Source organism: Bos javanicus, chromosome 12 (genome assembly GCF_032452875.1).
Source record: "Bos javanicus breed banteng chromosome 12, ARS-OSU_banteng_1.0, whole genome shotgun sequence".
NCBI lineage: Eukaryota > Metazoa > Chordata > Mammalia > Artiodactyla > Bovidae > Bos > Bos javanicus.
This window is the reverse complement of record NC_083879.1, coordinates 28,501,080-28,524,008: the sequence shown is the minus strand read 5'-3', so window position 1 is coordinate 28,524,008 and position 22,929 is coordinate 28,501,080. Positions and strand designations below refer to the sequence as shown.

Sequence of the window (22,929 nt, the reverse complement as noted above, 5' to 3'; positions counted from 1 at the left end):
ATGCATATATCACTATATTCTGACTTTTTTTGAGTGGTATTTAGATGTAATTGTTTATACAAACCAACAGTATATGACTATGCCTGTTACATGTTTGCTAACATTGGGCTTTATTAAGCTATATTTTTTGCTGATTTAATTTGAGAGGTTTGTACCTTGTTTTTAAAAGGGCTTCCCTGATGTGGGTAAAGAATCCACCTCCAATGCAGGAGACAAGACATAGGAGACGTGAGTTAGATCCCTGGGTGGGGAAGATCTCCTGGAATAGGAAATGGCAACCCACTCCAGTATTCTTGCCTGAAAAACCATTAGGACAAAGGAGCCCAGTGGGCTACAATCCAAAGGGTTGCAAAGAGTTGGACAAAACTGAGCAGCTCTGCATGCCCGAACCTTGTTTCGGGTTTGCATTTTGCTGATTATGAGGATGGTGATAAAATTCGTACGCTTATTGGGCAGCGGTTATTTGCAGCACATACTTTAGATTGACTAGGTTAATTATCTGGATGCCCCCCTTTCTCCATAAAATGGTTTGAGGGAGATGGAATTTGCCAAGAGGAATAAGATTTCAGAACCCATGGGGAATAATGCCCTGAATGGAGAGGCTACAGTGTTGGGCTGTGAACGGTAACCAAAGGTTAACATGAGGTTATTGAGAACCCTTAACTTGTTCTTAACAGAACATTATATAAAGGCAGGAATGGAGATTTGAGAGTCAGGGCAAGTAAATGTTATATAGGGTCAGCTCTGTCTCCTGTTGTCTGCTTGTTCTCTCTCACCACTCACCCCTCTTGCCCCAACTGTCATTTCATTTTTTATTTATGCTGTCATTTGATTTGTTCCTCTTCCCTGGTGGGGGTGGCAACCTTGACTTTGATAGTTCAGTTCCTCCAGAGATGAGGGACGGTTTTTCTATAAGGGAAACTGATTTTCCTTCAGTCAAAGGGAACAGTTCTCATTTCTAACATCCTTTAGATCTATTTTGTGATCTTCAGTAGTACCTCTTTATAGTTGATATTCTGCTAGTGTCAGGGACCTTACGTGCTGAACTGCAGAAACCTGGGATGTTGGCATGAATACCTGGCTTTGTTCCCATTTAATCCCCCATGCTGTCCCCACCCCAGCTTTACTTTTTTTTTTTTTTAATGAATTAAGTTTTTTCTTAGGCTTGGGAGGCAATTGGTTTAAAAGACTCTTATCTGTTACCCCCTACCCCACCTCACCCTCCCCAAATGTGACATGTAGAGATGATGTTAATTACCTTGATCTTTTCACAATGATACATACATGTCATACATACACATATGTATGACATATGTATGTATATGCATATACACATATACATATATGCATATATGTGATATATGCATGATATATATATGTGCATACATATATCAAAAGATTAAGCCATATACCTTCAGTATCTACATTTTTATATGTCAAAGATGTCTCAGTAAAGTTTAAAAAAATGTTCGTATCTATCTTCAATTATTATATACACTATTATCTTAAAGTGGAGCTTCCCTCGTGGCTCAGATGGTGAACAGTCTGCCTTCAGGGCAGTAGACGTGGGTTCCATTCCTGGATCAGGAAGATCCCATGGAGAAGGGAATGGCTTACCTGCTCCAGTATTTTTGTCTGGATAATTCCATGAGCAGAGGAGCCTGGTGGGCTACAGGGGTCGCAAATTGTTGAGCATGACCGATCAAATGGATGGCCCTTTATCATTTGTACCCTTAGTCTAGGCTTTCAAACCAGGGTGATTTTGAACACCCTTTCCTTCCCTGGTCTCTCCCCTCAGGACCTTTGGCAATGCCTGGAGACATTTTGGTTGTCCCACCGGGAGGGTCTGGAAGGAGGGGGAGAGCAGTGCTGCTGGTATCTAGAGAATAGAGACAAGGGTGTTGCTGAACATCCCACAATGAGGAGGGCAGCCCTCCACAACAAAAAATGATCTGGTCCTAAATGTGTCTGTTGCCAAGAAATCCTGGTTTTGGCCGAACTAGTTCAGGAAACCCCCAGTTTGGGAGAATTAGGCCTGCCCACCAGCTTTGATGGTAGCAGTCAAGCAGTAGTAATGTTTCATGTAGTCTTAGGCTCAGAATGGAAAGTTTTGAACTAATAGCTCTTGAGTACTTTTTTCCCCTCCTCTGTCTCTTTGGTCCCTTTCTTTTCAGCTTTTTGCTTTTCATTCTCCTCTACTTTTATGGTGTTAACAATTAGGTCAGGGCTTTGTGGTTTGGAAGGTCCCTAGCATTGAAGACTTGAACTGAAGTCGAAACATATTTAGCTATTTGATAGGGTGCTTGAGGAGTGAAGTCCCTTGCTAAGGAGAGCTGAAGAGCAAGGTGGTTAAGCATATAGACAAGAGTCTAGACTGGTTTTTATCCTGCCTCCATCAGTAGCTAGCTGTGTCACTGTGGACAAATTACCTAATCTCACCAAGCCTCAGTTTCTTAATCTGTAAAGTGGGAATAATAGCAGATATCTCATTTTAAAAGCAGGTTTATTGAGATGTGATTCACATTCCGTACAGTTCACCTGATGAAAGTGTGCAGTTTATTTTTTCCTAATATGTTTGTAGGTGCAACCATTGCCACGATTTTTGCTCTTTGTCTTTTATAAGAGAAACCCTGAATCCATTAGCAGTCGATTCCAGTCACCCCTTATCTCATTAGTTTTAGGTATAAATCAGGCCAAATGCTTACCCTGGTGATTAATATGTAATATTTAATTAAAAAACTTTTTAACTTGGGGCAGAGAGACTATTTGTGGCAAGACCATTTGTATCACTTTAGAGAAGGCAAAGATGGATAATTTTCTGTTGAATGGATATTTACATGCTATACTATCCAAAGAAATTGTTTTCAGATATAAAGATGAAAGATATTCCTTCATTTAAAAGATCTTTATTCAAGTAGGAAGAAAGAGACATATTTTAAAATACTAGTTATACCAGTTATAATTGTAAGATAATTATAAAATGAGGTAGAATAAGTGCTTTCAGGAAGGTATAAAAATTATTGAAATTGGAAATTTGATAAAGGGAGATTAGGTTAAGAGTATAGGAACCATGAAAAACTTCTCTAAAGTAGAGACCATTCTGGCCAAGTCTTAGTTGATAAAATATGGGACTTTGGCTCTGTGAAGACCACCTGAAGAATGCTGGTTTTTGAAATACTGGTAGTATCCTCATAATGTTTTTTTTTTTTTTTGCTGCCTCATGCTGCTGCCAAATGGTTGCCTCTGGTAGCTACACCTGCATTCTTTTTTAAAAGATAACTTGTCTATTTTTTGCTTAGACTTGAGGCTTGTGGGATCTTAGTTCCTGGACCAAGGATTGAGCCTGGACCCTCAACAGTGAAAGGACTGAGTCCTAAGCACTGGTATTCCTAATCTGTTCTGAACTTGGCAAATTACCTAAGTACAAGAAATAAACAAGTGTGTAGTGAGAGCCTGGTGTCTGTGAGAGCAGGATGTGATTATGTGCCATGCTGTCACTTTGAGTTAGTTGCCTTTTTAGTTTTATTCTCCAGGTTAATTGCGTGTATAGAATAAATAGTTCCTCGGTAAATTAGGCTCATATAAAATGTTTTCTTTTTTTCCTTCCAAGGCTTCCGTAACCTTTCTTTTCAGTTTCCTGTCCTTTTTCTCATGCACCATCAGACACAGCACCTCCAGTGCATGTCCCAGCTGAGCCGCACTGCTGTCTCCTTTAACATCTGGTTAACACAGGATATTTTTGTTTTTTGAAAGTTAAATGACTAGATTTGTATCAAGTCAGTAATCTGAGTGTTACCTTGACCCCTCCATCTCCTTTACTTCTTAAATCAAATTTGAGTTACCAAATCCTGTTGATTCTGATACAGTAGTTTCAAAGTCTTTTTTTTTTTTTTAAACACTATATATGCAGTAATACTTCAAAAGTAAAAAAGCAAAAAGAGACTTACAATAAAAAGTCTCTTACTTGTATCCTTCCTCATCTGTGTATTTCCTAGACTCCTACAATAGTTTACCAATATTATTGATTTCTTATATTCTTCTGAGGATTTAAAAAAATACAGCCCTGTACAAACACATTTATCCCACCCCATTCCTTCTCTTACCCCAACACATGTTTTACACTAATGCTGGAAACTTTAACTGCTTTGCCTTTTATTTTCCTCACTTAACAGTACACCCTGGAGACCTTCAGTATCAGTATATAAAGTGCTATATGTGTGCTCTGTCCCTCTCCACAGCTGCAGTGTTCATTTTGTTTATGAACTATGATTTAACTAGCCCAGTGATGTATATAGTAAGATTGTTTCTAGTTTTTACTATTATAAAAATACTGCATGAGCAACCTTGTACCCCTGTTATGTTGTGCATATGCAGGCATGTCTGTAGATTCAGTTCCTGCAAGTGGAATTGCTGGGTTAAAGAATAAATGAGATACAATTTTGATAGATATTGTTGCCCTTCATAGGGGTTGAAACAATAATGTATGTGTGAGAACACTTGTTTTCCCATAGCCTTGTCATTACAGCATACAGTCCAGTTTTTTGGGTTTTTGCCAGTATAATAGGTGAAAAACGATACCTCAGTGTAGCTTTCATTTTTTACATTTCTTGTGAGTGAAGTTGAGCATCCATTCATTTGTTTGGGCCATTTTGAGCTTCATTTTTTTTCTCTGTGAACTGTCTGATCTGAATCTTTAGTCATTTTCCTGTCCATTTTGGGGATTCTTCAATTTCTCTTCAGTTCATGTGCCTTGGTTGAATTTTTAAAAGGAAACAACTTGCTTGTTGCAGTTGTCCTCTGACAGATTGCTTCCATTTTTACTCCCTTCTAGGCTTTCTGTCATTCTCACTGTTAGCAAAGTGATACTTCTAATTGCAAATTTGAAAGCATCATTCCCTTGCTTAAAACTGTCGAGTGGCTCTTCACTGGCTCCATAGCCCAAGGGCCGTAGCGTTAGGATGGCACCTCATAGCTTCTCCAGCTCCCAGAACACTGGACTGCTCCTAGCTCCTTGTCGAGTTCGACCCTTTGTCCGTGTCTTTGCGTGGGGTATTTCTCTGTTTATGATGGTCCGTTCCTGCTTGTCTACATGTCCATAGTTGGCACTTGTCATTCTCCACCCAATGAAGAGGCTTTTCTGTCGCCTGAGTCTTCGCTCAGGCCCCTGTGTATACCCTTATAATGGAAACCCTCGCATTGTGTACTGTTACTAGGTGTGTATTTCTTTGCCCTAGATTGTTACCCTCTTGAGGGCATGAACTTACGGACTTATGGAACCTAGCCTAGTGTTTGGCACATAGATGATGAGAGATAATTACCGAGAACCCATTGATACATGTATACATACACTACATGTAGACAACCCAGGACAAAGGAAAAAAAAGGAAAATTAATACTATGAACTCATTTATTTAAAAATTTAATTTTTACATTGAGATATTTATTAAATACAATAAAATGTACAGACCTTAGTTGTTTTAGATGTGACTTTTAGGTGTGACAGTTGTACTCATATAACTGGTAACCAAAGGATGATAAAGCATTCTCATCTCTCCCCAGAAAGTTCACTGGTTACCCTTTGCATTCAGTTCCCCTCTCCCCCAAAAACTCTGAATTCTAACATTGTAGGTATTTTGTTTGGTCTTCGTACAGTGTCTTCTTTTCTGGTATCTAGCTTTGTTTGTTTAACATATATTTCCAGACGCATCTGTGAGGGTGGATGTGTCAGAGTCCTTTTTATTGCTGAGTAGTATGCCATTGGATGAATGTGTCAAGCTTATTTTTTCTTCTGTTGATGGGTATTTGAGTTATTTTCAGTTTTTTCATTTTTAAGAATAAGGCCTGTATGGATCTTTTTGCAAACATGTTTTTATTTTTCTTGAGTCAATACCTAGGATTGGAATTGTTGGTTTAATGCACAACAAAGGAAACTATTAGCAAGGTGAAAAGACAGCCTTCAGAATGGGAGAAAATAATAGCAAATGAAGCAACTGACAAACAACTAATCTCAAAAATATACAAGCAACTCCTACAGCTCAATTCCAGAAAAATAAATGACCCAATCAAAAAATGGGCCAAAGAACTAAATAGACATTTCTCCAAAGAAGACATACAGATGGCTAACAAACACATGAAAAGATGCTCAACATCACTCATTATCAGAGAAATGCAAATAAAACCACTATGAGGTACCATTTCACGCCAGTCAGAATGGCTGCGATCCAAAAGTCTACAAGCAATAAATGCTGGAGAGGGTGTGGAGAAAAGGGAACCCTCTTACACTGTTGGTGGGAATGCAAATTAGTACAGCCACTATGGAGAACAGTGTGGAGATTCCTTAAAAAACTGGAAATAGAACTGCCTTATGATCCAGCAATCCCACTGCTGGGCATAACAGAATTGAAAGAGACACGTGTACCCCAATGTTCATCGCAGCACTGTTTATAATAGCCAGGACATGGAAGCAACCTAGATGTCCATCAGCAGATGAATGGATAAGAAAGCTGTGGTACATATACACAATGGAGTATTACTCAGCCATTAAAAAGAATACATTTGAGTCAGTTCTAATGAGGTGGATGAAACTGGAGCCTATTATACAGAGTGAAGTAAGCCAGAAAGAAAAACACCAATACAGTATACTAACGCATATATATGGAATTTAGAAAGATGGTAACAATAACCCTGTATACGAGACAGCAAAAGAGACACTGATGTATAGAACAGTCTTTTTGGACTCTGTGGGAGAGGGAGAGGGTGGGAAGATTTGGGAGAATAACATTGAAACATGTATAATATCATGTATGAAACGAGTCGTCAGTCCAGGTTCGATGCACGATACTGGATGCTTGGGGCTGGTGCAATGGGACGACCCAGAGGGATGGTAGGGGGAGGGAGGAGGGAGGAGGGTTCAGGATGGGGAACACATGTATACCTATGGCGGATTCATTTCAATATTTGGCAAAACCAATACAATATTGTAAAGTTTAAAAATAAAATAAAATTAAAAAACAAGCAGATGTGTGTTTTACTATGTAGGAAACTGCTGCATAGTTTTTTGGAATTTTCTCTTAAATACTCTTCACTGTGACTATGTTTTCTAGTTGCTCCACATCCTTTCCAGTACTTGAATGACCTTTTTTTTTTTTAGATTCATTTTTGTTCATGCTGGGTCTTCCTTGATGCGTGAAGACTTTCTCCAATTGCGGCAAGTGGGGAATACTGTCCAGTTGCGATGCGCAGGCTCTTCATTGCTGCGTCCTTGCTAGCTAATGATGTTTCATATGGTTGACAATTGTTAATAATTTTGTAGAATACCTCTTAAGTTTTTTGCATATTAAAAAGAATTGGTTATCTTTCTATTATTGATGTGTAAGAATTCTTAATATAGTCTTGATACAAGTTTTTTGTAGCATCAATGTCCTGGGAGTGTTTTCTCCCAGTTTGTAAGTTTGTCTTTTCCTTAACAGTGTATTTTGATAAGCTAAAGTTTTTAATTTTGATGCAGTTCAGTTCTTTTTCTTTAATAGATTTGAGTTCTAAGAAGCTTTTGCATACTCAGAAATCATGAAACTAATTTCCCTTGTTTATTTTAGAAATTTCATAGTCTTATGGATGGGGCTGTGGTCCATCTTGAACTATCGTGTGTTGTGTGAAGTAGGGATTGAGGTTCATTTAAAAAAAATATCCAATTTCAACATCATTGTTGGAAAATATTTTTTTGTTTTGCTACACTGAATTGCTGTTGTGTTTTGGTCTAGGATTGCTTGTGCACACATGTGGATCTGTTTCTGGACTCAATTTTGTTTCTTTGATCTCATTGTCCCCCTATGCTAGTATTATTATTATCTCTGTTGCCATAAGTCTTGAAATCAAATTGTGTGAATCCTCTAATATTCTTTGGCCATCTAGTTCCTTTGTGTTTCTATATAAATTTTAAAATCAGTTTGTGAATTTTCTATGGAAAAAAAACTTTTTGGGATATTGATTGGGATTGTGATTGTGTTGCTCTATAATTACATTTAGGGAGAAATGACCTGTAACAATATTGAATTTGATAGTGAGCCTTTAACATGGTTTCCCTTGATCCCTGCCTCCTTGTATTTGCACCCTTTTGTATTTACCTTGCACATGATTTTAGGGTTGGTCTGTGTAACCTGTAGAATACGGTTAAAGTCCCTTCTGAAATTAGATTATAAAAGGCACAGCGGCTTGTGTATTGGTCACTTTCTGTCTCTCGTTGCTAACTGTAGGAGAAACCAGCTACCATGTTGTAGAGAGGCCCACTGAAATTTTACCCTACTCGCTAGTTAACAGGTTAGCCTGCTGCAGTTTCATGGATGCTGATAGAAGGCATACGAATCTTGGGTCTGAGTCGGAAGACAGGTCATTGTCACAGCTACTGTAGTGGCCTGGGTGCTGTGAGCATTTTTGCACCAGTTCCTCAGTCTCCAGATCACACTTCATGTGAAGAGGATCGGATGACAGCTGCACATGCAGAGCTTGCATTACAAAGGAATTCTGAGCATAGGGCACCTGGACATTTTTTAATGCACAGTAAGCATACCTGCTATTTGCTCTGAAGGAGACTTTATTTTCCCAATCTGTTCACTTTATAAACATCTTTGGAAAGCCTGGAACAAGGGGCAGTGAGATCCTCAGCTGCAAGTGTGCAGAAATGTGAAAGACAAATGGAATATTGTCTCCCAACATCCTTGTGACCAAGGACTGAGGCTTTCTCTTGGAAGCAGATCCTCTGGCCTTCAGTTGAATGTAGACCCAACTATAGTTTGCAACCTCCTGAGAAACCCTTGAGCCAGACCCACCAGCTAAGCTGCTTCTGGATTTCTGACCCTTGGAAACTGTGTGAGAGAATAAATATTTTCAACTGCTAAAGTTTTGGAATTTATTACACATCAGTGGCTGATTAATACAGTTGTTTACCTTTCCTTTTATTGGGTCATCTTTTTTGATATGTACTGTAAACAAATTTTATATACATGTATGTGTATATACAAGACCTCTACATCAGTGGAGTAAAATAGGTTTTTCTGTATCAATATGTTATGGTAATACACTTATTACGTAATATAATTTTGTTCATGTAACATTTTAATGATCTTCATAGAGATCTTGCAGTTGTATTTATTCCTGAAGATTTTTCTTCTTGATGCTATTTTCTAAATTTTATTTTTTGCTGCTAGTATGTAGAAATACAGTAGTTGTAACAATTCTTGTGTGCATATACTTTGACCATGCTGAACTAAGTTCCAATTGCCTTTTTGTGGCTTCTTTAGGATTTTCTCTGCAAAAATAACCACATCTGTGACTAATAAGACAGTTTTACTCCCTTTTCTCCCATCTTTATAAGCTTTTTATTTCTTTGCCTTACCTTATTGCTGTATCTAGCCTTTTCAATTTAGTGTTGAAGAGAAAGGGTAATAATAGTCATTCTTGTCTTGTTCCACATCTTAAGGGGAAAGCAGTATCTTAACATTAAATAGAATGTCAGCAGTGGTTTTTCTGTAGATTAAAAGAAATCACATTGAGGGTGTTCCTTTCTATTTCCAGATTACTGATATTTTAATTTTTATAGATGGGTGTTGAATTTTGTCAGATGTTCCCCTTTTTCATTTACTGAGATGACTTTATTCTGTTATTATGGTGAATTGTATTTATTTATTTTTGAAAGTTAAACCAGTTGTGCATTCCTGAGTTAATCTTATTTGGTCGTAAATATATTGTCTTTTTATCTGTTTCTGAACTTGATCTGTTAATATTTTGTTAAGGATTTTGGTGTCTGTGTGTGGGAGGAATGTTGGTCTATGATTATCATTTTTTGTAATGCCTTTTGATAACATGTTTCGCTTTCTAAAAGAATTTTTGTTTTCAGAAATAGTTTATATATGACTACTGTTATTTCTTTAATGTTTGGTAACCATGTAGGCATGGAGGGGTTTTATGTTGTGTGGGGGGGGAATTTTTTTTAACAGATTTCATTTCTTTGGTAAATATATAATTACGTTGTTCAGTCACTAAGTTGTGTCCAAACTCTTTGTGACCCCATGGACTACAGCACACCTGGCTTCCCTGTCCTTCACCGTCTCCCAGAGCTTGCTCAAACTCGTGTCCATTGAGTTGGTGATGCCATCCAACCATCTCATCCTCTCTTCTCATCTTCTGCCTTCCATCTTTCCCAGCATCAGGGTCTTTTCCATTGAGTCAGTTCTGGGAGCTTCAGCTTCAGCATCAGTTCTTTTAATGAATATTCAGGGTTGGTTTCTTTTAAGATTGATGGTTTGATCTCGTTGCTGTCCAAGGGACTCTCAAGAGTCTTCTCCAACACCACAGTTAGGCATCAGTTCTTTGGTGCTCAGCCTTCTTTATGGTCCATCTCTCACATCCATACATGATTACTGAAAAAACCATAGCTTTGACTAGACCGACCTTTGTCAGCAAAGTGATGTCTCTGCTTTTTAATACGCTTTCTAAGTTTGTCATAACTTTTCTTCCAAGGAGCAAGTGTCTTAATTTCATGGCTGCAGTTACCATCTGCAGTGATTTTGGAGTCCAAGAAAATAAAGTCCGTCACTGTTTGCATTGTTTTCCCATCTATTTGCCATGAAGTAATGGGACCGGTACTCTTGCCTGGAAAATCCCATGGATGGAGGAGCCTGGTAGGCTGCAGTCCATGGGGTGGCTAAGAGTTGGACACAACTGAGCAACTTCACTTTGACTTTTCACTTTCATGCATTGGAGAAGGAAATGGCAACCCACTCCAGTATTCTTGCCTAGAGAATCCCAGGGATGGGGGAGCCTGGTGGGCTGTCATCTATGGGGTCGCACAGAGTCAGACACGACTACAGCAACTTGGCAGCAGTAGCAGCAATGGGACCGGATGAAATGATCTTAGTTTTTTGAATGTTGAGTTATATGATTATATGGATTTTCTGTCTTTTTTTTTCTATAGGCGGTATATATGTATCTCATTTAGGTTATCAACCCTCTTGGCAGAAGGTTTTTAATTTTCCCTTGTGATCCTTTTAAATTTTGTAGGAGCTGTTGTGACCCCTTTTTAATGCTCTTTTTCCTTGGTCATTCTTGCTATGAGTTTAGCAATTTGATTTCTTTCCACAGCTTTTGGTTTCAATAATTTAATTGACTTGTGCCTATCTTGATAGTTTCCTTCACTGTTATCTTCTGTTGGCTTAATGTATTCTTTTAACCCCTGGCTCCTTAAGCTAGAAATTTAGATATTTAATTCGGAAACTTAGATGTTTAAATTTGAGTTCTTTTTTTAAATAAGCACTTAAAAAGTTATATTTTCCACACATTTCTATATGTTATATTTTCATTATCAGTTCAAACTATTTTCTGATTTCCTTAACTCATGAATTTTTTTAGAAGTGTGTTGCTTAATTTTCAAATATTTTGGTTTTTCCCAAATAGCTTGTGTAATTGATTTCTTTTTTTGGCCACGCTGTGTGGCATGTGGGATCTTACTTTCCTGACGACCAGGGATTGAACCCGCACTCCCTGTAGTGGAAGTGTGGAGCCTTAACCACTGGACCACTGGGGAAGTCCCTGTAATTGATTTTTTTTAATGTATTTCTGTTGTAATTACAGATTAAACTCTGAAAAATTTTCATCTTTTAAAATGTGGACTTATTTTATGGTGTGATATATGGTCTTACATAATTAAGTCAAGTTGGTAAATAGTAATAATTGATATTTGAGGTCAGAAAACATCCTGCAAGGGGCAGTATAGGAAATATTTTAGGTTTTGTGAATTACACAGTTTCTGTTTTAACTACCCTGCCCTTGTAGTGCAAAAGTAACGTGGCAATATGTAAATAAATGAGTGTGGCAGCATTCTAATAAAACTTTATTTACAGAGATGGGTAGCGGTCCTGTAGTTTGCTGCACCTGATTTATTGCCTATGAATTGCTTTATAATCATTTCAGTAGCTGCGAGAGGGGGGGTATTAAAATTAGCAAATATAACTGTGGATTTATTTTCTTCCAATAACTTTGTTGGCTTTATTTATTAATTTATTCACTTAATTGATTTATTCATACCATTTCCCTTGTGTTTACTATTTATATTCATGGTGTATAATTTTTGATTATTATATGTTTAACCTGATTGTGTCTTTGTTTTTAAAAGTATGTTTCTTTTAGATAGCATATATTTAATGGATTTATTCCTTTCCTTCCTTCCTCCTTCCCTCCCTTAATAGTAACCATATCTAATAATCTCTGCCTCTGAGTGGAGGATTTGGTAACTTTACATTTAATGTTATTTATATGGTTAAAAGTCTTCCATATTACTCTGTTTTATCAGTTTGTCTCCTCTCTTCCTTCTCTTACTGCCCACAGTTCTTTTATGTTGATCAGATTTTTAAAAATAAATTGCCATTGGGCTTTTTAAGCTGTATGGCTTTGTATAAGTGGCTGCTGTAGGGATTCCAGTATTCATGATTAGCTTTTACAGTTCACTTACTATTAACATTATTCCACTTGATGTAAAATGAAAGAACCTTAAAAAACGTAATTACATTTAACTTTTGTACTATTGGTATGTTAACTTTTGCTTCAACACAGTGCTATTTTTGCTTTAGTCATTTGCCTTTTTTTAGGGAGAGAAACGAGAGTCTTTTTAATTACATAATTATTTTGGATTTTCTTTATATGTATAGATCTAAGTTTCATTTGATGTCATTTCCTTTCAACTTGAAGAATTTCCTTTTAACATGGCATAATGTTTAGGTCTAGTGATTAAAGTCTTCAGCTTATGTATGTTCACACACACACACTCAGAGTAGATATACATACATTTATTAAGAGTAAATATATTACTCTTACATTTTTATAATTATAATTTAAAATTATATTACTCTTAGTAAATGTTTATATATATATATTTACTCTCATTTTTTGAGAATATTTTTGCTGGATGTAGATTCTGGGTTGACAGTCTTTAATTGCTTTAAAGATCCTTTTTTAATTGTCTTCTGGTATCCATTACATCTTTAATTTTTGACAGTTTGATATTCTTTTTTCTTTTTCTCTCATTTGTTACTCTGCTTAGAGTTGAGCTCATTGGATTTGCAAATTGATTTTTTCACCAGTTTTTTGACCATTACTTAAAATGATTTTTCTGTCTCATTCTCTCTTCTCTTTGAGATTTTTGATTTTTTGCTTAAAAGTACTATGGGGGGCTGCCCTGCTGGCTCAGTGGTAAGATGATCTTCCTGCCAATGCAGGGGACACAGGTTCAATCCCTTATTGAGGAACATCCCACATACCTCAGGTCAACTCAGCCCGTGCACCATGACTGCTGAGCCTTTGGTCTAGAGCCCAGGAGCCACAACTGCTGAGCTCACTCACTGCAACTGCTGAAGCCCTTGTTCCCTAGAGCCTGTGCTTGGCAATGAGAGAAGCCACCACAATGAGAAGACTGCGTACTGCAACCTGAGAGTAGCCCTTACAGCAACGAAGACCCAGCACAGACAAAAATAAGTGAAGTAAAATTATTAGGAAAAAAAAATGTACTATGGGTCTGTGAGTCTCTCTTGTTTTTGATTTTTTCAGTCTTTTCCCCTCAGTTCTTCCAGTTGAGTGACTTATACAGATTTGTCTTCACAGTCACTACCTCTTTTTTATATTGCTTCTAATATGCTGTCAAGCCCATTCTCCACCCCCATATATTTATAAATACTTAATTTCCAATTTCATTGAGATGTAATTGACAAGTAATATTGGATAAGTGTAAGATATATAGCATGATACGTATGTATATATTGTTAAGTCATTACCATAGTTAGGTGGGCTAACACATCTGTCATCTTACATAGTTAACATTACTTTGTATGTGTGGTGAGAATATTTAAGATTTACTCTCAGCAGCTTTCAAGCACACAGTACAGTATTGTTAACTGTAGTCACCATTCTGTACATGAGAGCCCCAGAACAATTTATCTTGAAACTGAAAGTTTGTACTCTTTGACAAAAATCTCTCCATTTCTTCTCACTCCCCCTCACCCTGTCAACTCTGTTTATATGAGTTCGAATTTTTAGATTCCATGTAAAAGTGAGATCACACAGTATTTATTTTTCTGTCTGATTTATTTCACTTAACATAATGTCCATAAGGTTCATCCCTGTTGTACAAAATGATAAAATCTCCTTTTTTGTGTCTCATGTTCTCTTGAATATATACACAACATCTTTATTCATTCATCCACAGATGGATATTTAGGTTATTTCCATGCCTTGGATATTGTGAATAATTTTGCAGTGATCACAGGGATGCAGATATCTCTAAACCCACTTTAAAATAATGTACTTTTCAGTTTAAGTATTTCATTTTTTAAAAAATATCTTTTGGCTGTGCTTGGGTCTTCGTTCCTGAACTTGGACTTTGTCTAGTTGCAACGAGTGGGAGCCCCTCTCTAGCGGTGGTGCGTGGGCTTATTGTGGAGCACAGCCTCCAGGGTGCGTGGGCTTCAGAAGCTGTGGTACACGGGCTCAGCAGTTGCTGCCTGTGGGCTCTAGAGCACAGGCTCAGTAGATGTGCTACACGGGCTCAGTTGCTCCTTGGCAGGTGGAATCTTCCCAGACCAGGGCTTGAACCTGTGTCGCCTGCATTGGCAGGTGAATTCTTTACTTCTGAGCCTCCAGGCCACCAGCCTCAAGTACTTCATTTTTTAACTATTTACATTTATCTATTGAGATTATTGTGACCGTGCTTTCCATTAAGTCTTTGAACAAATTTATTGCAGCTTAAAGTCTTTGCTTGTTAATCCTTTCCTCTAAATTGTTTCATGTTTTTTAAAATTTATTGCTTTTTTCCCGTTCTTGACAGTAGGTCACATTTCCCTGCTACATTTCATGTCTAGAAAGTTTTGATTGTAGAGTGGACACTGTGGATGATTTATCTCCAAATTCTCTTTTCTTCTGATGAGTGTAATTAACTAACTGCTTGATCACCTTGAGCTTGTGCAGGCTTGGTCTTATACTTTCAGATGGGTCTGTAGAGCACCTGAGATGTTTTTAAGCCCTGATGACTTGGCCAGGTTCCTGTCTCCTCTGCAGTGTGAGCAGCTGAGATTGCTGCTCAAAGGCTCTTTTAGCTTTCCTCTTGTTTCCATTGGGCTCCTTAGAGTCTTCTGTGAGCATACTCAACTCAGGGGTCAGTGAGGAATTGGAAGGAGTTTGTATTAGTTTTTGAGGTTTCTGCTTCTGTGACTCACTCATTTTCTGAATTCGCCCTCTAAATTTTTAACCACTCTGTGGCCATGACATGAATAAGCCTGCAGCTTTTTGCTTGAGTTCTAGTAGTCTTGTGCCATTGTAGATGGGGAGTACCCTCAGGGAAAAAGCTGTGTAACTTTGAACCTCTTCCAATGTACTTCCCTTCTTTCAGTGGTCAAATTTCCAATTTCTTCCTACTCGTGGTGCTTTCTTCTGCCTTCAAATCATTTTTAAAAGTATTTTACCCAGAATTTTTTTAATAATTGTTTTATGAGGAAGGGTTAATGAGTTGATAAAAGCTGTTAGAATTCTTCAGACTCATTTTCATTCATTTCACCTGGCCTGAAGCACAGTTGCTGACTTAACACACACCTTGTTTTAGGCCTGTGTTTTTAGAATAAGATAGAGACTCACAGTATTATTACATCATGTATTTGGATTAAGTAGGTAGTTATTTAATGAAAAGCCTGGAGCTGAACAGTGTTTGCAAAAACTTGTGAAAGGGACAGCCATATTTCTTCTGCTGTTTCTTTTCCGCTTTCTTAGCACCAGCCTCTGATAGATAGCAGTGGAACCCGGGACTAGGTACTATTGGAAGAAAACGTGGTTTTCAGGTGTGTTTGACTTTTACTTCTCTTGGTATTTATAAAAAAAAGTACTGAAATGTGTTGACCTCTTTGCCCAAGGGACTCTCAAGAGTCTTCTCCAGCACCACAGTTGAAAAGCATCAATTCTTCTGGCCTAGCCTTCTTTATGGTCCAGCTCTCACATTTGTATATGATTACTGAAAAAACTGTGGCTTTGACTATACAGGCCTTTGTTGGAAAACTGATGCCTCTGCTTTTTAATATGTATCTAGGTTTGTCATAGCTTTTCTTCCAGGGAGCAAGTTTCTTTTAATTTCATGGCTGCAGTCACCATCCGCAGTGATTTTGGAACCCAAGAAAATAAAATCTGTCACTGTTTCCACTTTTCCCCCATCTGTTTGCCATGGAGGGGTGCGACCGGATGCCATGATTTTCTTCTTTTGAATGTTTCCCAGTTGTAGGAACTGGTTATATACACTAAATCTGATGCTGGGCTTGATGTCAGCAGGGCTGGTAAGTGGGAACTGAACACGGACATGGAGTGATGGAGAGTAAGGTTAACCTGGAACTACAAAGAATTTTCGGAACTTATAGAAATGAGTTGAAACCTGTGAGCCCAGACTTGAACCTTCATGGCTCTCACTGCCTCCACACCTGTAACCTTGATGATGTAGGTATCCTGCAGTAGGTGTGATACACCTAACTGTGCAGATGCACAAAGGCCTGCCTCAGTATTACTTGGCAAAGCAGAGATGGGGATCTGACAGAAGCTAGGAAAACTGTAGGCCGGTTGCCGCCCTGTGCCCATGAAGGTGAGCCAGAGATCCTTGACAATGTGTGAGGGCTGCCATAACCCCTGAACTTTAGCATTCCAAACCTGGTGGCTGCTTTTCTTTTGTCTTCTGTATCTCCTGGGGATTGATTTTTTTTTTTTTTTTTAAGCCAATTCTATATTGTCAGGGTATATTGTCACCCTGCTTTTTTAACTTACATGCAGAATACATCATGTGAAGTGCTGGGCTGGATGATGTACGAGCTGAAATCAAGATTGCCGGGAGAAATATCAATAACCTCAGATATGCAGATGACACCATCCTTATGGCAGAAAGTGAAGAGGAACTAAAAAGCCTCTTGATGAAAGTGAAAGAGGAGAGTGAAAAAGTTGGCTTAAAGCTCAGCATTCAGAAAACTAAGATCATGGCATCTGGTCCCATCACTTGATGGCAAATAGATGGGGAAACAGTGGAAACAGTGACAAGACTATTTCTTTGGGCTCCAAAATCACTGCAGATGGTGACTACAGCCATGAAATTAAAAGGAAGAAAAGTTACGACCAACCTAGGCAGCATATTAAAACGCACAGACATTAATTACTTTGCCAACAAAGGTCCATCTAGTCAAAATAATGGTTTTTTCAATAGTCATGTATGATTGTGAGAGTTGGACTATAAAGAAAGCTGAGCGCCAAAGAATTGATGCTTTTGAACTGTGGTGTTGGAGAAGACTCTTGAGAGTCCCTTCAACTGCAAGGAGATCCAACCAGTCCATCCTAAAGGAGATCAGTCCTGAATATTCATTGGAAGGACTGATGCTGAAGCTGAAACTCCCAACACGTTGGGCACCTGATGCAAAGAACTGACTCACTGGAGAAGACCCTGATGCTGGGAAAGATAGATGGCAGGAGGAAAAGGGGTCAACAGGGCAAGATGGCTGGATTGCATCACCGACTCGATGGATGTGAGTTTGAGCAAGCTCTGGGAGTTGGTGATGGACAGGGAGGCCTGGCATGCTGTAGTCCCTGGGGTTGCAGAGTCGAACACGACTGAGCAATGAATTGAACTGAACCAAACCCAGAACTGTGAAAAATGTATTTGGAAAAATATAATTGCTACCCAGCAAGTTAAAAAGCCATCACAGACCATCCTTTGTCACCGTGGCACCAATGCACACCTCTTTTCATCGTATTTATCTTACAGATAAAGACAGTTGTGAAACTATACTTCTGGTGAACGTAACTCAACTATCCTTTGTTCATCTGATAACATACAAATCCTCTCTTTAAGAGAGAATACAAAATCTCTTTATCCATAGGTGGGTTAATTTCCTTTCTACCTGTGTCACATTTTCTACTTAACTTCCTGTAACTCAGATACCAAGATATGATATGTGATTAGGTACTATCAGATGATTATCAAAAGGGAGATAAATCGGTTAATATAAATAGAAATATTTTGTATCATAAGAAGAATACTCATTAGAATTTTCATTTCTACAACTAGTCATGTTGTAGTAGTTGCTGTCTATAATTACTTTCTGCTGTCACTCCGTATTCCCTCTCTTGGCAGTATCTCAGCTCATGGTGGTTTCTTGCCTGATGGGGTGACCTGACTCTTCATTCCTTAAGGGTCTGGGTCATTAGCAGTCCTGCCTGACTGTTTCCATTGACTTTAATCACAGTACATGGAAATACTAAATGGCCTCCCAGAGAAACTCCTGCATTCCAGACATACTTTCTGGGAGCCCCTCTTGTGTAGTAGGCACTAGACTTCCCCTTGATTGTGAGGTCAGTCACCCTAATCGGTTCTGTAACCCCTTCTTTGTTTGTTGATTCATTGGCATGAATAACCCAAAGTGGCTGGGTGGCAGTCTTAACTTCCAGTTTAATGGAATCATTTCTGCATTCTTTGGTGGAAACTAAAATCTAACAAAGGAACAGTATGGCCATAGATGCATATAGGTGGCTAAGTGATATGGTGTGTTATGTGTGTCGGTGAATTGGGAAGCAAAGTGAATTAGTTTAGAGTGACAGTTAATACAAATTAATATAGGCACATATCATAATACTTGGGGAGTTAATCAGGATACCCTGTACTAAATATTTATTTTGAAAGAAGTGTAAATATATTCAAAATGTGCATTATTTTTTTCTTTTTTACTTTTCACTATCCAGTATTTAATAATGGACTGGTGGTTGGTAACAGTTGAGTTTTGAATCTAGATCTGATATACTTTTTAGATTTTTTTACTTGTTTGTTTACCTCTAGGGTGAGACTTACATTTACTATTTTGAGCTTTTATAAATTAAAGAATACAGAACAATGAACATAAATGACTTCATTTATTTTCACAACTGAAAATAGTATAGTAGCATTGTGTGTCATATCTACTCTGAAACTAGAAATTATAATAATGCAGTGATTAGGAGGGTGAGCCTAGAGTCAGACTACCTGGCTTTAAATTTCATCCCTCAGTTCAGTTCAGCCGCTCAGTCACATCCGACGCTTTGCGACTCCATGAATCGCAGCACATCAGGCCTCCCTGTCCATCACCAACTCCCGGAGTTTACCCAAACTCATGTCCATTGAGTCGGTGATGCCATCCAACCATCTCATCCTCTGTCGTCCCCTTCTCCTCCCACTTTTAATCTTTCCCAGCATCAGGGTCTTTTCCAGTGAGTCAGTTCTCTGCATCAGGTGGCCAAAGTATTGGAGTTTCAGCTTCAACATCAGTCCTTCCAATGAACACCCAGGACTGATCTCCTTTAGGATGGACTAGTTGGATCTCCTTGTAGTCCAAGGGAGTCTCAAGAGTCTTCTCCAACACCACAGTTCAAAAGCATCAATTCTTCAGCACTCAGCTTTCTTTATAGTCCAACTTTCACATCCATACATGACTTCTGGGAAAACCATAGCTTTGACTAGACAGACCTTTGTTGGCAGAGTAATATCTCTGCTTTTGAATATGCTGTCTAGGTTGGTCGTAACTTTCCTTCCAAGGGGTAAGCGTCTTTTAATTTCATGGCTATAGTCACGCTTATCCTAAGTTTCAGTTAACTATTGCTCTGTAGCAATCCCCCCACCCCCATGTCAGTGGCTTAAAATGAGTGTGTGTGATTACTCATCAGAGTGCGTGTTATTACTCATAAATCTGTAGGTCACATGGATGGTTCCGATCATCTGGGCTAGATTTGGCTCATTTCAGCTGAGTTGATGTCACCTAGGATAGAGAGGAAACAAGTAGACCTCACCCTGGGAACTGACACATCTTTTCTGCCACGTTCTGTTGGTTCAAGTCAAGTTGTGAGGCCAGACGACATTCAGAATATGGGGAAATCAGCTCTACCTCTTGGTGGGGGGAGCTGCATTATCACATTGCCAGGAGTTGGATCTAGGAGGGGTGGAGAATTGGAGCCATTTTATAATCATTTTACCATACAACACAACCATGCACAAGTCTCTTCATCTCTTCGAATCTGTTTGCTAACCTGTAAAAATGGCTAGGAGAGTAATGATTCTTTTTGAGACTATTTTGAAGATCAGATAAAATAGTCTGTGTGAAGTGTCTTTGGTTGTGTCTTGATGTCTGCCAATATGTGCTCAGTATATGTTTATTATTATTGTTTGGTAGTAAGTGAAAGTAAAAGTTGCTCAGTCGTGTCCGACTTCTTGCAACCCCCATGGACTGTATCCTGGCAGGCTCCTCTGTCCGTGGAGTTCTCCAGGCAAGAATACTGGAGTGGGTAGCTGTTCCCTTCTCCAGTGGATCTTCCCAATCCAGGGACTGAACCCAGGTCTCCCACATTGCAGTTAGATTCTTTACCATCTGAACCACCAAGCAAGTCATGGAAGGTAATAATTGGGTGTGTGGTATTTATGACTTAAAATACTTAACAATAATCCTATGATGCTATCATTATTTCCTTCTTATGGCTGAGGAGACAGACCGAATTGCTTAAGTTACCAATATGCGAAAGCTTGTGGTAGACCCAACATTTGAACCAACATTTTTTTTGTTTTCACCCTGAAAGCCTAGTACTTGACTTTGAGAGCCACTACAGTGGTAAAACATGTGGCCTCTGGAGCTTTGTTAGTCCTTGTCCCACACCTTATGGGCCTTTTAGCCTTGGGCAAATTACTTAACCTCTTTATGCCTCACTTTCTAGGAAAGGAGATTTCATACCTTGGTCACATGGTTGCTGGTGAGGATTAAATGAATTAATAGATGTTAACTGTTTAGAACTAGCTCAGGCTAGGTAGGTATGAAGTATGTTGTTATTCCTTTTCCTCTTTATTATTACACGCTTCTGTGTTTAGGCTGAAACTGTAAAAACTTTTCAGTTGAAAAGATTAAATGAGACTGAAATTATCACCCTTTTCTTTTTAGAGCCATCTAATTTTTTCATGAAGTAGTATTGACCTTTATGGTTAGTTTCTTAATACACTAATTATGGATTTTACTAATGTGAATTGGTTTTATAGGGATGGTTCAATTTGAGGAAAAACTATTCCACAGTATTTTGTCTCCCCCCTACCCTTTCCATTCGGAGCTTTTCTTGCACAGTGTCATTCATTTCTATGGTTTCTATTCAACGTTGGTTACCCTCAAATCAACATCTGAAGTTTGACCTTACTCCTGATTTTCATTCCTTAATTAGTTTTTCTTTTCTCTCCATTAGTTATTAAAATTAATTTTTTTCCTCACGTTGTCTCCTCTCCTGTATGCTTATTGCTTCCGGTTTAGTGTAGCTCCTCCTATTTGTTGTTGTTTCTTTTCTTTTTTTAACATCTGACCTTATTGTTACTCTGAGAACATCTTAGTTTTGTTTTTCTTTTCACTTGAATATATATTTATTTTAGAATGCGGCAGTAACAGTATGATAATAAACATGTACCATTACAAACTTGTACCAAGAAGCACACAATCTTTAAAGTGTGTTGTTTTTCACAAGTAATTTAAATATGGCATTATTATTTCGCACTAGAGTCAAAGATGACAGTTAGGTTCTTCAGCTTTGGAGCATTTAGTAACATTGAAATGATTGTCTAGTCAGGCAGAGGCAAGAAATTCAAATGCGGTTTTTTTCTCTTCTGCTGGTTCCTTTGCAGTAAGATCCATCTTCTCACGTGAGAAATCATTAATAGGGAGACCTTCAACAACCTTCTAGGTCTTATCCTTGATTGTAACAGGGAACGAGTAAAGGAGATCATCAGGAATACCATAGGAGTTGCCATCAGAGATAATGCCCATGGACACAAACTCTCCCTCTGGGGTTCCAAACCAGATGTATCTGACGTGGTCACAGATGGCTTTTGCAGCTAATGTGGCACTGGGCAGTTTCTGCGCCTTGATGACAGCAGCATCATGCTACTGCACGGCCCTGATGAATTCTCCCTTGAGCCAGCTGTCATCTTTCAGAGCTTCATAAACACCAACTTCCACTCCTTGCAGTTTTACCTTGGCATGGTTGACATCTGGATACTGAGTTGAGGAATGGTTTCCCCAGATGATGGCATTCTTTACATCATCAGAAGTCACTCCAAGTTTAAGAGCAGTCTGAGCTTTAGCTCGGTTGTGATCCAAACGAGTCAAGCAACTGAAGTTGTCCTTCGGGATGGATGGCGCTGACTTAGAGATAATCAGGCAGTTAGTATTGGCTGGGTTTCCCACCACCATAGCCTTAACTGACTTCTTGGCATATTTGTCCAAGGCTGCACCCTGGCATTTGAAGATTTTCATATTTGCTTTGAGTAAATCTTTCCACTCCATGCCATCCCTTCTTGGCATGGAGCCCATAAGAGTGGCCACATCCAGGTCTTTGAAGGCAATCTCTTCTTTGTTGTGATGACATCTTTCAGGAGGGGCAGGGCACAGTCTTGCAGCTCCATCAGGACACCCATTATGGGAGTGATAGCCAACAGCCGAGAATGATAAGCCATTCTTTACTGAAGACAGATCCATTTCCAATACTGTACAACAGTGAATATGCAATTTGAACAGCTCCTCCAGTCACAAGGACTCGGATTGGTTCAGACATGATTGGGAAGGGCATGGAGACTTCTGCACCTGCCAAATGAGCCTCAGGCAGTCGGGTCACCTCTGTCCTGGAACCAACTCACATCTTAGTTTTGACTGGCCTCAGAGGTGGAAGCTCTTGGAGAGGACAGCCTCCCTCTCTTGGTAGTCTCTTTCTGGCATTTTTCTTTGGCCTCCTCCATTTTCTTGGCCACAAGTTTAGCATATTCTGCAGTCAGCCTTTATTTTTCTTGGTACACTGTTCCCTCAGGGTAATATACTGATGTTTGTGTTG

The 22,929-nt window shown here is 38.7% G+C and overlaps 1 protein-coding gene and 1 pseudogene across 6 annotated transcripts in view; one reads left to right on the top strand and one right to left on the bottom strand.

Annotated features, from left to right (window-relative positions):
* The window catches only part of PDS5B (PDS5 cohesin associated factor B), a 192,376-nt gene that overhangs the window by 5,655 nt on the left and 163,792 nt on the right, over positions 1-22,929 (top strand). The window lies entirely within an intron of this gene.
* LOC133258330 (malate dehydrogenase, cytoplasmic-like) lies at positions 21,477-22,736 on the bottom strand (annotated as a pseudogene).